Source organism: Hypomesus nipponensis, chromosome 20 (assembly GCF_054491055.1).
Source record: "Hypomesus nipponensis isolate SF chromosome 20, ASM5449105v1, whole genome shotgun sequence".
NCBI lineage: Eukaryota > Metazoa > Chordata > Actinopteri > Osmeriformes > Osmeridae > Hypomesus > Hypomesus nipponensis.
In genome coordinates, this window is record NC_140380.1 from 2,097,501 (window position 1) to 2,107,500 (window position 10,000).

At 46.9% G+C, this 10,000-nt stretch overlaps 25 non-coding genes and 10 pseudogenes across 25 annotated transcripts in view; all 35 read left to right on the forward strand.

Moving 5' to 3' along the window:
- LOC146245048 (5S ribosomal RNA) overlaps positions 1–56 on the forward strand; it is a 119-nt gene extending 63 nt beyond the window's left edge. The window contains exon 1 of the ribosomal RNA XR_014740291.1: positions 1–56. This exon is cut by the window's left edge and continues 63 nt beyond it. This is a non-coding gene — a ribosomal RNA (5S ribosomal RNA).
- Positions 57–234: 178 nt separating this feature from the next.
- Positions 235–353, forward strand: LOC146245049 (5S ribosomal RNA). Its single transcript, XR_014740275.1, has one exon. It is a non-coding gene; the product is annotated as a 5S ribosomal RNA (ribosomal RNA).
- Positions 354–543: 190 nt separating this feature from the next.
- Positions 544–662, forward strand: LOC146245050 (5S ribosomal RNA). Its single transcript, XR_014738607.1, has one exon. It is a non-coding gene; the product is annotated as a 5S ribosomal RNA (ribosomal RNA).
- A 170-nt stretch (positions 663–832) lies between these two features.
- On the forward strand, positions 833–951 carry LOC146245051 (5S ribosomal RNA). The gene has a single exon (XR_014738608.1). It is a non-coding gene; the product is annotated as a 5S ribosomal RNA (ribosomal RNA).
- Positions 952–1,133: 182 nt separating this feature from the next.
- Positions 1,134–1,252, forward strand: LOC146245052 (5S ribosomal RNA; annotated as a pseudogene).
- A 184-nt stretch (positions 1,253–1,436) lies between these two features.
- On the forward strand, positions 1,437–1,555 carry LOC146245053 (5S ribosomal RNA). Its single transcript, XR_014738609.1, has one exon. It is a non-coding gene; the product is annotated as a 5S ribosomal RNA (ribosomal RNA).
- A 174-nt stretch (positions 1,556–1,729) lies between these two features.
- Positions 1,730–1,848, forward strand: LOC146245054 (5S ribosomal RNA). The gene has a single exon (XR_014738610.1). It is a non-coding gene; the product is annotated as a 5S ribosomal RNA (ribosomal RNA).
- Positions 1,849–2,030: 182 nt separating this feature from the next.
- On the forward strand, positions 2,031–2,149 carry LOC146245055 (5S ribosomal RNA). Its single transcript, XR_014738611.1, has one exon. It is a non-coding gene; the product is annotated as a 5S ribosomal RNA (ribosomal RNA).
- Positions 2,150–2,331: 182 nt separating this feature from the next.
- LOC146245056 (5S ribosomal RNA) lies at positions 2,332–2,450 on the forward strand. The gene has a single exon (XR_014738612.1). It is a non-coding gene; the product is annotated as a 5S ribosomal RNA (ribosomal RNA).
- Positions 2,451–2,618: 168 nt separating this feature from the next.
- On the forward strand, positions 2,619–2,737 carry LOC146245057 (5S ribosomal RNA; annotated as a pseudogene).
- A 168-nt stretch (positions 2,738–2,905) lies between these two features.
- LOC146245058 (5S ribosomal RNA) lies at positions 2,906–3,024 on the forward strand (annotated as a pseudogene).
- A 170-nt stretch (positions 3,025–3,194) lies between these two features.
- LOC146245059 (5S ribosomal RNA) lies at positions 3,195–3,313 on the forward strand (annotated as a pseudogene).
- Positions 3,314–3,485: 172 nt separating this feature from the next.
- LOC146245060 (5S ribosomal RNA) lies at positions 3,486–3,604 on the forward strand. Its single transcript, XR_014738613.1, has one exon. It is a non-coding gene; the product is annotated as a 5S ribosomal RNA (ribosomal RNA).
- Positions 3,605–3,780: 176 nt separating this feature from the next.
- LOC146245061 (5S ribosomal RNA) lies at positions 3,781–3,899 on the forward strand. Its single transcript, XR_014738614.1, has one exon. It is a non-coding gene; the product is annotated as a 5S ribosomal RNA (ribosomal RNA).
- Positions 3,900–4,073: 174 nt separating this feature from the next.
- Positions 4,074–4,192, forward strand: LOC146245062 (5S ribosomal RNA; annotated as a pseudogene).
- A 184-nt stretch (positions 4,193–4,376) lies between these two features.
- On the forward strand, positions 4,377–4,495 carry LOC146245063 (5S ribosomal RNA). The gene has a single exon (XR_014738617.1). It is a non-coding gene; the product is annotated as a 5S ribosomal RNA (ribosomal RNA).
- Positions 4,496–4,663: 168 nt separating this feature from the next.
- On the forward strand, positions 4,664–4,782 carry LOC146245064 (5S ribosomal RNA; annotated as a pseudogene).
- Positions 4,783–4,954: 172 nt separating this feature from the next.
- Positions 4,955–5,073, forward strand: LOC146245065 (5S ribosomal RNA). The gene has a single exon (XR_014738618.1). It is a non-coding gene; the product is annotated as a 5S ribosomal RNA (ribosomal RNA).
- A 174-nt stretch (positions 5,074–5,247) lies between these two features.
- On the forward strand, positions 5,248–5,366 carry LOC146245066 (5S ribosomal RNA). The gene has a single exon (XR_014740153.1). It is a non-coding gene; the product is annotated as a 5S ribosomal RNA (ribosomal RNA).
- A 172-nt stretch (positions 5,367–5,538) lies between these two features.
- On the forward strand, positions 5,539–5,657 carry LOC146245067 (5S ribosomal RNA). The gene has a single exon (XR_014738619.1). It is a non-coding gene; the product is annotated as a 5S ribosomal RNA (ribosomal RNA).
- Positions 5,658–5,841: 184 nt separating this feature from the next.
- Positions 5,842–5,960, forward strand: LOC146245068 (5S ribosomal RNA). Its single transcript, XR_014738620.1, has one exon. It is a non-coding gene; the product is annotated as a 5S ribosomal RNA (ribosomal RNA).
- Positions 5,961–6,128: 168 nt separating this feature from the next.
- LOC146245069 (5S ribosomal RNA) lies at positions 6,129–6,247 on the forward strand (annotated as a pseudogene).
- Positions 6,248–6,419: 172 nt separating this feature from the next.
- LOC146245070 (5S ribosomal RNA) lies at positions 6,420–6,538 on the forward strand. Its single transcript, XR_014738621.1, has one exon. It is a non-coding gene; the product is annotated as a 5S ribosomal RNA (ribosomal RNA).
- A 174-nt stretch (positions 6,539–6,712) lies between these two features.
- Positions 6,713–6,831, forward strand: LOC146245071 (5S ribosomal RNA). The gene has a single exon (XR_014740164.1). It is a non-coding gene; the product is annotated as a 5S ribosomal RNA (ribosomal RNA).
- Positions 6,832–7,003: 172 nt separating this feature from the next.
- On the forward strand, positions 7,004–7,122 carry LOC146245072 (5S ribosomal RNA). The gene has a single exon (XR_014738622.1). It is a non-coding gene; the product is annotated as a 5S ribosomal RNA (ribosomal RNA).
- Positions 7,123–7,308: 186 nt separating this feature from the next.
- Positions 7,309–7,427, forward strand: LOC146245073 (5S ribosomal RNA; annotated as a pseudogene).
- A 172-nt stretch (positions 7,428–7,599) lies between these two features.
- Positions 7,600–7,718, forward strand: LOC146245074 (5S ribosomal RNA). The gene has a single exon (XR_014738623.1). It is a non-coding gene; the product is annotated as a 5S ribosomal RNA (ribosomal RNA).
- Positions 7,719–7,914: 196 nt separating this feature from the next.
- LOC146245075 (5S ribosomal RNA) lies at positions 7,915–8,033 on the forward strand. Its single transcript, XR_014738624.1, has one exon. It is a non-coding gene; the product is annotated as a 5S ribosomal RNA (ribosomal RNA).
- Positions 8,034–8,207: 174 nt separating this feature from the next.
- Positions 8,208–8,326, forward strand: LOC146245076 (5S ribosomal RNA). Its single transcript, XR_014740176.1, has one exon. It is a non-coding gene; the product is annotated as a 5S ribosomal RNA (ribosomal RNA).
- Positions 8,327–8,508: 182 nt separating this feature from the next.
- LOC146245077 (5S ribosomal RNA) lies at positions 8,509–8,627 on the forward strand. The gene has a single exon (XR_014738625.1). It is a non-coding gene; the product is annotated as a 5S ribosomal RNA (ribosomal RNA).
- Positions 8,628–8,807: 180 nt separating this feature from the next.
- Positions 8,808–8,926, forward strand: LOC146245078 (5S ribosomal RNA). Its single transcript, XR_014739773.1, has one exon. It is a non-coding gene; the product is annotated as a 5S ribosomal RNA (ribosomal RNA).
- Positions 8,927–9,098: 172 nt separating this feature from the next.
- LOC146245079 (5S ribosomal RNA) lies at positions 9,099–9,217 on the forward strand. Its single transcript, XR_014738627.1, has one exon. It is a non-coding gene; the product is annotated as a 5S ribosomal RNA (ribosomal RNA).
- Positions 9,218–9,391: 174 nt separating this feature from the next.
- Positions 9,392–9,510, forward strand: LOC146245080 (5S ribosomal RNA). Its single transcript, XR_014740081.1, has one exon. It is a non-coding gene; the product is annotated as a 5S ribosomal RNA (ribosomal RNA).
- A 174-nt stretch (positions 9,511–9,684) lies between these two features.
- LOC146245081 (5S ribosomal RNA) lies at positions 9,685–9,793 on the forward strand (annotated as a pseudogene).
- Positions 9,794–9,965: 172 nt separating this feature from the next.
- LOC146245082 (5S ribosomal RNA) overlaps positions 9,966–10,000 on the forward strand; it is a 119-nt pseudogene continuing 84 nt past the window's right edge.

Here is a 10,000-nt window from a genome sequence, read left to right on the forward strand (position 1 = left end):
GGGTCTGGTTAGTACTTGGATGGGAGACCGCCTGGGAATACCAGGTGCTGTATGCTCTTTTGCTCATTCACTTAGAAACTGAAATCTTGCAATATGCACAAGTAGTCCTTCATGAAAGGGGCTGGAAGCTGTTTTCATTTTGACACGAGAGAGAGAGAGAGAGAAAGAGACCACCTTGCATTGTCAATTGCTAAATCTGTATATGGATAAGTAGCCTATGGTTGTCAACTTATTTTGTACGGCTATACCAGCCTGGCAACGCCCGATCTCGTCTGATCTCGGAAGCTAAGCAGGGTCGGGCCTGGTTAGTACTTGGATGGGAGACCGCCTGGGAATACCAGGTGCTGTATGCTCTTTTGCTCATTCACTTAGAAACTGAAATCTTGCAATATGCACAAGTAGTCCTTCATGAAAGGGGCTGGAAGCTGTTTTCATTTTGACACGAGAGAGAGAGAGAGAGAGAGAGAGAGAGAGAGAGACTACCTTGCATTGTCAATTGCTAAATCTGTATATGGATAAGTAGCCTATGGTTGTCAACTTATTTCGTACGGCCATACCAGCCTGGCAACGCCCGATCTCGTCTGATCTCGGAAGCTAAGCAGGGTCGGGCCTGGTTAGTACTTGGATGGGAGACCGCCTGGGAATACCAGGTGCTGTATGCTCTTTTGCTCATTCACTTAGAAACTGAAATCTTGCAATATGCACAAGTAGTCCTTCATGAAAGGGGCTGGAAGCTGTTTTCATTTTGACACGAGAGAGAGAGAGAGACCACCTTGCATTGTCAATTGCTAAATCTGTATATGGATAAGTAGCCTATGGTTGTCAACTTATTTCGTACGGCCATACCAGCCTGGCAACGCCCGATCTCGTCTGATCTCGGAAGCTAAGCAGGGTCGGGCCTGGTTAGTACTTGGATGGGAGACCGCCTGGGAATACCAGGTGCTGTATGCTCTTTTGCTCATTCACTTAGAAACTGAAATCTTGCAATATGCACAAGTAGTCCTTCATGAAAGGGGCTGGAAGCTGTTTTCATTTTGACACGAGAGAGAGAGAGAGAGAGAGAGAGAGACCACCTTGCATTGTCAATTGCTAAATCTGTATATGGATAAGTAGCCTAGGGTTGTCAACTTATTTTGTACGGCTATACCAGCCTGGCAACGCCCGATCTCGTCTGATCTCGGAAGCTAAGCATGGTCGGGCCTGGTTAGTACTTGGATGGGAGACCGCCTGGGAATACCAGGTGCTGTATGCTCTTTTGCTCATTCACTTAGAAACTGAAATCTTGCAATATGCACAAGTAGTCCTTCATGAAAGGGGCTGGAAGCTGTTTTCATTTTGACGAGAGAGAGAGAGAGAGAGAGAGAGAGAGAGACTACCTTGCATTGTCAATTGCTAAATCTGTATATGGATAAGTAGCCTATGGTTGTCAACTTATTTCGTACGGCCATACCAGCCTGGCAACGCCCGATCTCGTCTGATCTCGGAAGCTAAGCAGGGTCGGGCCTGGTTAGTACTTGGATGGGAGACCGCCTGGGAATACCAGGTGCTGTATGCTCTTTTGCTCATTCACTTAGAAACTGAAATCTTGCAATATGCACAAGTAGTCCTTCATGAAAGGGGCTGGAAGCTGTTTTCATTTTGACACGAGAGAGAGAGAGAGAGAGACCACCTTGCATTGTCAATTGCTAAATCTGTATATGGATAAGTAGCCTATGGTTGTCAACTTATTTCGTACGGCCATACCAGCCTGGCAACGCCCGATCTCGTCTGATCTCGGAAGCTAAGCAGGGTCGGGCCTGGTTAGTACTTGGATGGGAGACCGCCTGGGAATACCAGGTGCTGTATGCTCTTTTGCTCATTCACTTAGAAACTGAAATCTTGCAATATGCACAAGTAGTCCTTCATGAAAGGGGCTGGAAGCTGTTTTCATTTTGACACGAGAGAGAGAGAGAGAGAGAGAGAGAGACCACCTTGCATTGTCAATTGCTAAATCTGTATATGGATAAGTAGCCTAGGGTTGTCAACTTATTTCGTACGGCCATACCAGCCTGGCAACGCCCGATCTCGTCTGATCTCGGAAGCTAAGCAGGGTCGGGCCTGGTTAGTACTTGGATGGGAGACCGCCTGGGAATACCAGGTGCTGTATGCTCTTTTGCTCATTCACTTAGAAACTGAAATCTTGCAATATGCACAAGTAGTCCTTCATGAAAGGGGCTGGAAGCTGTTTTCATTTTGACACGAGAGAGAGAGAGAGAGAGAGAGAGAGACTACCTTGCGTTGTCAATTGCTAAATCTGTATATGGATAAGTAGCCTATGGTTGTCAACTTATTTCGTACGGCCATACCAGCCTGGCAACGCCCGATCTCGTCTGATCTCGGAAGCTAAGCAGGGTCGGGCCTGGTTAGTACTTGGATGGGAGACCGCCTGGGAATACCAGGTGCTGTATGCTCTTTTGCTCATTCACTTAGAAACTGAAATCTTGCAATATGCACAAGTAGTCCTTCATGAAAGGGGCTGGAAGCTGTTTTCATTTTGACACGAGAGAGAGAGAGACCACCTTGCATTGTCAATTGCTAAATCTGTATATGGATAAGTAGCCTATGGTTGTCAACTTATTTTGTACGGCCATACCAGCCTGGCAACGCCCGATCTCGTCTGATCTCGGAAGCTAAGCATGGTCGGGCCTGGTTAGTACTTGGATGGGAGACCGCCTGGGAATACCAGGTGCTGTATGCTCTTTTGCTCATTCACTTAGAAACTGAAATCTTGCAATATGCACAAGTAGTCCTTCATGAAAGGGGCTGGAAGCTGTTTTCATTTTGACACGAGAGAGAGAGAGACCACCTTGCATTGTCAATTGCTAAATCTGTATATGGATAAGTAGCCTATGGTTGTCAACTTATTTTGTACGGCCATACCAGCCTGGCAACGCCCGATCTCGTCTGATCTCGGAAGCTAAGCATGGTCGGGCCTGGTTAGTACTTGGATGGGAGACCGCCTGGGAATACCAGGTGCTGTATGCTCTTTTGCTCATTCACTTAGAAACTGAAATCTTGCAATATGCACAAGCAGTCCTTCATGAAAGGGGCTGGAAGCTGTTTTCATTTTGACACGAAAGAGAGAGAGAGACCACCTTGCATTGTCAATTGCTAAATCTGTATATGGATAAGTAGCCTATGGTTGTCAACTTATTTTGTACGGCCATACCAGCCTGGCAACGCCCGATCTCGTCTGATCTCGGAAGCTAAGCATGGTCGGGCCTGGTTAGTACTTGGATGGGAGACCGCCTGGGAATACCAGGTGCTGTATGCTCTTTTGCTCATTCACTTAGAAACTGAAATCTTGCAATATGCACAAGTAGTCCTTCATGAAAGGGGCTGGAAGCTGTTTTCATTTTGACACGAAAGAGAGAGAGAGAGACCACCTTGCATTGTCAATTGCTAAATCTGTATATGGATAAGTAGCCTATGGTTGTCAACTTATTTCGTACGGCCATACCAGCCTGGCAACGCCCGATCTCGTCTGATCTCGGAAGCTAAGCAGGGTCGGGCCTGGTTAGTACTTGGATGGGAGACCGCCTGGGAATACCAGGTGCTGTATGCTCTTTTGCTCATTCACTTAGAAACTGAAATCTTGCAATATGCACAAGTAGTCCTTCATGAAAGGGGCTGGAAGCTGTTTTCATTTTGACACGAGAGAGAGAGAGAGAGAGAGACCACCTTGCATTGTCAATTGCTAAATCTGTATATGGATAAGTAGCCTAGGGTTGTCAACTTATTTCGTACGGCCATACCAGCCTGGCAACGCCCGATCTCGTCTGATCTCGGAAGCTAAGCAGGGTCGGGCCTGGTTAGTACTTGGATGGGAGACCGCCTGGGAATACCAGGTGCTGTATGCTCTTTTGCTCATTCACTTAGAAACTGAAATCTTGCAATATGCACAAGTAGTCCTTCATGAAAGGGGCTGGAAGCTGTTTTCATTTTGACACGAGAGAGAGAGAGAGAGAGACCACCTTGCATTGTCAATTGCTAAATCTGTATATGGATAAGTAGCCTATGGTTGTCAACTTATTTCGTACGGCCATACCAGCCTGGCAACGCCCAATCTCGTCTGATCTCGGAAGCTAAGCAGGGTCGGGCCTGGTTAGTACTTGGATGGGAGACCGCCTGGGAATACCAGGTGCTGTATGCTCTTTTGCTCATTCACTTAGAAACTGAAATCTTGCAATATGCACAAGTAGTCCTTCATGAAAGGGGCTGGAAGCTGTTTTCATTTTGACACGAGAGAGAGAGAGAGAGAGAGAGAGAGAGACTACCTTGCGTTGTCAATTGCTAAATCTGTATATGGATAAGTAGCCTATGGTTGTCAACTTATTTCGTACGGCCATACCAGCCTGGCAACGCCCGATCTCGTCTGATCTCGGAAGCTAAGCAGGGTCGGGCCTGGTTAGTACTTGGATGGGAGACCGCCTGGGAATACCAGGTGCTGTATGCTCTTTTGCTCATTCACTTAGAAACTGAAATCTTGCAATATGCACAAGTAGTCCTTCATGAAAGGGGCTGGAAGCTGTTTTCATTTTGACACGAGAGAGAGAGAGACCACCTTGCATTGTCAATTGCTAAATCTGTATATGGATAAGTAGCCTATGGTTGTCAACTTATTTTGTACGGCCATACCAGCCTGGCAACGCCCGATCTCGTCTGATCTCGGAAGCTAAGCATGGTCGGGCCTGGTTAGTACTTGGATGGGAGACCGCCTGGGAATACCAGGTGCTGTATGCTCTTTTGCTCATTCACTTAGAAACTGAAATCTTGCAATATGCACAAGTAGTCCTTCATGAAAGGGGCTGGAAGCTGTTTTCATTTTGACACGAAAGAGAGAGAGAGAGACCACCTTGCATTGTCAATTGCTAAATCTGTATATGGATAAGTAGCCTATGGTTGTCAACTTATTTCGTACGGCCATACCAGCCTGGCAACGCCCGATCTCGTCTGATCTCGGAAGCTAAGCAGGGTCGGGCCTGGTTAGTACTTGGATGGGAGACCGCCTGGGAATACCAGGTGCTGTATGCTCTTTTGCTCATTCACTTAGAAACTGACATCTTGCAATATGCACAAGTAGTCCTTCATGAAAGGGGCTGGAAGCTGTTTTCATTTTGACACGAGAGAGAGAGAGAGAGAGACTACCTTGCATTGTCAATTGCTAAATCTGTATATGGATAAGTAGCCTATGGTTGTCAACTTATTTCGTACGGCCATACCAGCCTGGCAACGCCCGATCTCGTCTGATCTCGGAAGCTAAGCAGGGTCGGGCCAGGTTAGTACTTGGATGGGAGACCGCCTGGGAATACCAGGTGCTGTATGCTCTTTTGCTCATTCACTTAGAAACTGAAATCTTGCAATATGCACAAGTAGTCCTTCATCAAAGGGGCTGGAAGCTGTTTTCATTTTGACACGAGAGAGAGAGAGAGAGACCACCTTGCATTGTCAATTGCTAAATCTGTATATGGATAAGTAGCCTATGGTTGTCAACTTATTTCGTACGGCCATACCAGCCTGGCAACGCCCGATCTCGTCTGATCTCGGAAGCTAAGCAGGGTCGGGCCTGGTTAGTACTTGGATGGGAGACCGCCTGGGAATACCAGGTGCTGTATGCTCTTTTGCTCATTCACTTAGAAACTGAAATCTTGCAATATGCACAAGTAGTCCTTCATGAAAGGGGCTGGAAGCTGTTTTCATTTTGACACGAGAGAGAGAGAGAGAGAGAGAGAGAGAGACTACCTTGCGTTGTCAATTGCTAAATCTGTATATGGATAAGTAGCCTATGGTTGCCAACTTATTTCGTACGGCCATACCAGCCTGGCAACGCCCGATCTCGTCTGATCTCGGAAGCTAAGCAGGGTCGGGCCTGGTTAGTACTTGGATGGGAGACCGCCTGGGAATACCAGGTGCTGTATGCTCTTTTGCTCATTCACTTAGAAACTGAAATCTTGCAATATGCACAAGTAGTCCTTCATGAAAGGGGCTGGAAGCTGTTTTCATTTTGACACGAGAGAGAGAGAGACCACCTTGCATTGTCAATTGCTAAATCTGTATATGGATAAGTAGCCTATGGTTGTCAACTTATTTTGTACGGCCATACCAGCCTGGCAACGCCCGATCTCGTCTGATCTCGGAAGCTAAGCATGGTCGGGCCTGGTTAGTACTTGGATGGGAGACCGCCTGGGAATACCAGGTGCTGTATGCTCTTTTGCTCATTCACTTAGAAACTGAAATCTTGCAATATGCACAAGTAGTCCTTCATGAAAGGGGCTGGAAGCTGTTTTCATTTTGACACGAAAGAGAGAGAGAGAGACCACCTTGCATTGTCAATTGCTAAATCTGTATATGGATAAGTAGCCTATGGTTGTCAACTTATTTCGTACGGCCATACCAGCCTGGCAACGCCCGATCTCGTCTGATCTCGGAAGCTAAGCAGGGTCGGGCCTGGTTAGTACTTGGATGGGAGACCGCCTGGGAATACCAGGTGCTGTATGCTCTTTTGCTCATTCACTTAGAAACTGACATCTTGCAATATGCACAAGTAGTCCTTCATGAAAGGGGCTGGAAGCTGTTTTCATTTTGACACGAGAGAGAGAGAGAGAGAGACTACCTTGCATTGTCAATTGCTAAATCTGTATATGGATAAGTAGCCTATGGTTGTCAACTTATTTCGTACGGCCATACCAGCCTGGCAACGCCCGATCTCGTCTGATCTCGGAAGCTAAGCAGGGTCGGGCCAGGTTAGTACTTGGATGGGAGACCGCCTGGGAATACCAGGTGCTGTATGCTCTTTTGCTCATTCACTTAGAAACTGAAATCTTGCAATATGCACAAGTAGTCCTTCATCAAAGGGGCTGGAAGCTGTTTTCATTTTGACACGAGAGAGAGAGAGAGAGACCACCTTGCATTGTCAATTGCTAAATCTGTATATGGATAAGTAGCCTATGGTTGTCAACTTATTTCGTACGGCCATACCAGCCTGGCAACGCCCGATCTCGTCTGATCTCGGAAGCTAAGCAGGGTCGGGCCTGGTTAGTACTTGGATGGGAGACCGCCTGGGAATACCAGGTGCTGTATGCTCTTTTGCTCATTCACTTAGAAACTGAAATCTTGCAATATGCACAAGTAGTCCTTCATGAAAGGGGCTGGCAGCTGTTTTCATTTTGACACGAGAGAGAGAGAGAGAGAGAGAGAGAGAGAGACCACCTTGCATTGTCAATTGCTAAATCTGTATATGGATAAGTAGCCTATGGTTGTCAACTTATTTTGTACGGCCATACCAGCCTGGCAACGCCCGATCTCGTCTGATCTCGGAAGCTAAGCATGGTCGGGCCTGGTTAGTACTTGGATGGGAGACCGCCTGGGAATACCAGGTGCTGTATGCTCTTTTGCTCATTCACTTAGAAACTGAAATCTTGCAATATGCACAAGTAGTCCTTCATGAAAGGGGCTGGAAGCTGTTTTCATTTTGACACGAAAGAGAGAGAGAGAGACCACCTTGCATTGTCAATTGCTAAATCTGTATATGGATAAGTAGCCTATGGTTGTCAACTTATTTCGTACGGCCATACCAGCCTGGCAACGCCCGATCTCGTCTGATCTCGGAAGCTAAGCAGGGTCGGGCCTGGTTAGTACTTGGATGGGAGACCGCCTGGGAATACCAGGTGCTGTATGCTCTTTTGCTCATTCACTTAGAAACTGACATCTTGCAATATGCACAAGTAGTCCTTCATGAAAGGGGCTGGAAGCTGTTTTCATTTTGACACGAGAGAGAGAGAGAGAGAGAGAGAGAGAGAGAGAGAGAGAGACCACCTTGCATTGTCAATTGCTAAATCTGTATATGGATAAGTAGCCTATGGTTGTCAACCTATTTCGTACGGCCATACCAGCCTGGCAACGCCCGATCTCGTCTGATCTCGGAAGCTAAGCAGGGTCGGGCCTGGTTAGTACTTGGATGGGAGACCGCCTGGGAATACCAGGTGCTGTATGCTCTTTTGCTCATTCACTTAGAAACTGACATCTTGCAATATGCACAAGTAGTCCTTCATGAAAGGGGCTGGAAGCTGTTTTCATTTTGACACGAGAGAGAGAGAGAGAGAGACTACCTTGCATTGTCAATTGCTAAATCTGTATATGGATAAGTAGCCTATGGTTGTCAACTTATTTCGTACGGCCATACCAGCCTGGCAACGCCCGATCTCGTCTGATCTCGGAAGCTAAGCAGGGTCGGGCCAGGTTAGTACTTGGATGGGAGACCGCCTGGGAATACCAGGTGCTGTATGCTCTTTTGCTCATTCACTTAGAAACTGAAATCTTGCAATATGCACAAGTGGTCCTTCATCAAAGGGGCTGGAAGCTGTTTTCATTTTGACACGAGAGAGAGAGAGAGAGAGAGAGAGAGACCACCTTGCATTGTCAATTGCTAAATCTGTATATGGATAAGTAGCCTATGGTTGTCAACTTATTTCGTACGGCCATACCAGCCTGGCAACGCCCGATCTCGTCTGATCTCGGAAGCTAAGCAGGGTCGGGCCTGGTTAGTACTTGGATGGGAGACCGCCTGGGAATACCAGGTGCTGTATGCTCTTTTGCTTATTCACTTAGAAACTGAAATCTTGCAATATGCACAAGTAGTCCTTCATGAAAGGGGCTGGCAGCTGTTTTCATTTTGACACGAGAGAGAGAGAGAGAGAGAGAGAGACCACCTTGCATTGTCAATTGCTAAATCTGTATATGGATAAGTAGCCTATGGTTGTCAACTTATTTTGTACGGCCATACCAGCCTGGCAACGCCCGATCTCGTCTGATCTCGGAAGCTAAGCAGGGTCGGGCCTGGTTAGTACTTGGATGGGAGACCGCCTGGGAATACCAGGTGCTGTATGCTCTTTTGCTCATTCACTTAGAAACTGAAATCTTGCAATATGCACAAGTAGTCCTTCATGAAAGGGGCTGGAAGCTGTTTTCATTTTGACACGAAAGAGAGAGAGAGAGACCACCTTGCATTGTCAATTGCTAAATCTGTATATGGATAAGTAGCCTATGGTTGTCAACTTATTTCGTACGGCCATACCAGCCTGGCAACGCCCGATCTCGTCTGATCTCGGAAGCTAAGCAGGGTCGGGCCTGGTTAGTACTTGGATGGGAGACCGCCTGGGAATACCAGGTGCTGTATGCTCTTTTGCTCATTCACTTAGAAACTGACATCTTGCAATATGCACAAGTAGTCCTTCATGAAAGGGGCTGGAAGCTGTTTTCATTTTGACACGAGAGAGAGAGAGAGAGAGACTACCTTGCATTGTCAATTGCTAAATCTGTATATGGATAAGTAGCCTATGGTTGTCAACTTATTTCGTACGGCCATACCAGCCTGGCAACGCCCGATCTCGTCTGATCTCGGAAGCTAAGCAGGGTCGGGCCTGGTTAGTACTTGGATGGAAGACCGCCTGGGAATACCAGGTGCTGTATGCTCTTTTGCTCATTCACTTAGAAACTGACATCTTGCAATATGCACAAGTAGTCCTTCATGAAAGGGGCTGGAAGCTGTTTTCATTTTGACACGAGAGAGAGAGAGAGAGAGACCACCTTGCATTGTCAATTGCTAAATCTGTATATGGATAAGTAGCCTATGGTTGTCAACTTATTTCGTACGGCCATACCAGCCTGGCAACGCCTGATCTCGGAAGCTAAGCAGGGTCGGGCCTGGTTAGTACTTGGATGGGAGACCGCCTGGGAATACCAGGTGCTGTATGCTCTTTTTCTCATTCACTTAGAAACTGAAATCTTGCAATATGCACAAGTAGTCCTTCATGAAAGGGGCTGGAAGCTGTTTTCATTTTGACACGAGAGAGAGAGAGAGAGACTACCTTGCATTGTCAATTGCTAAATCTGTATATGGATAAGTAGCCTATGGTTGTCAACTTATTTCGTAAGGCCATACCAGCCTGGCAACGCCCGATCT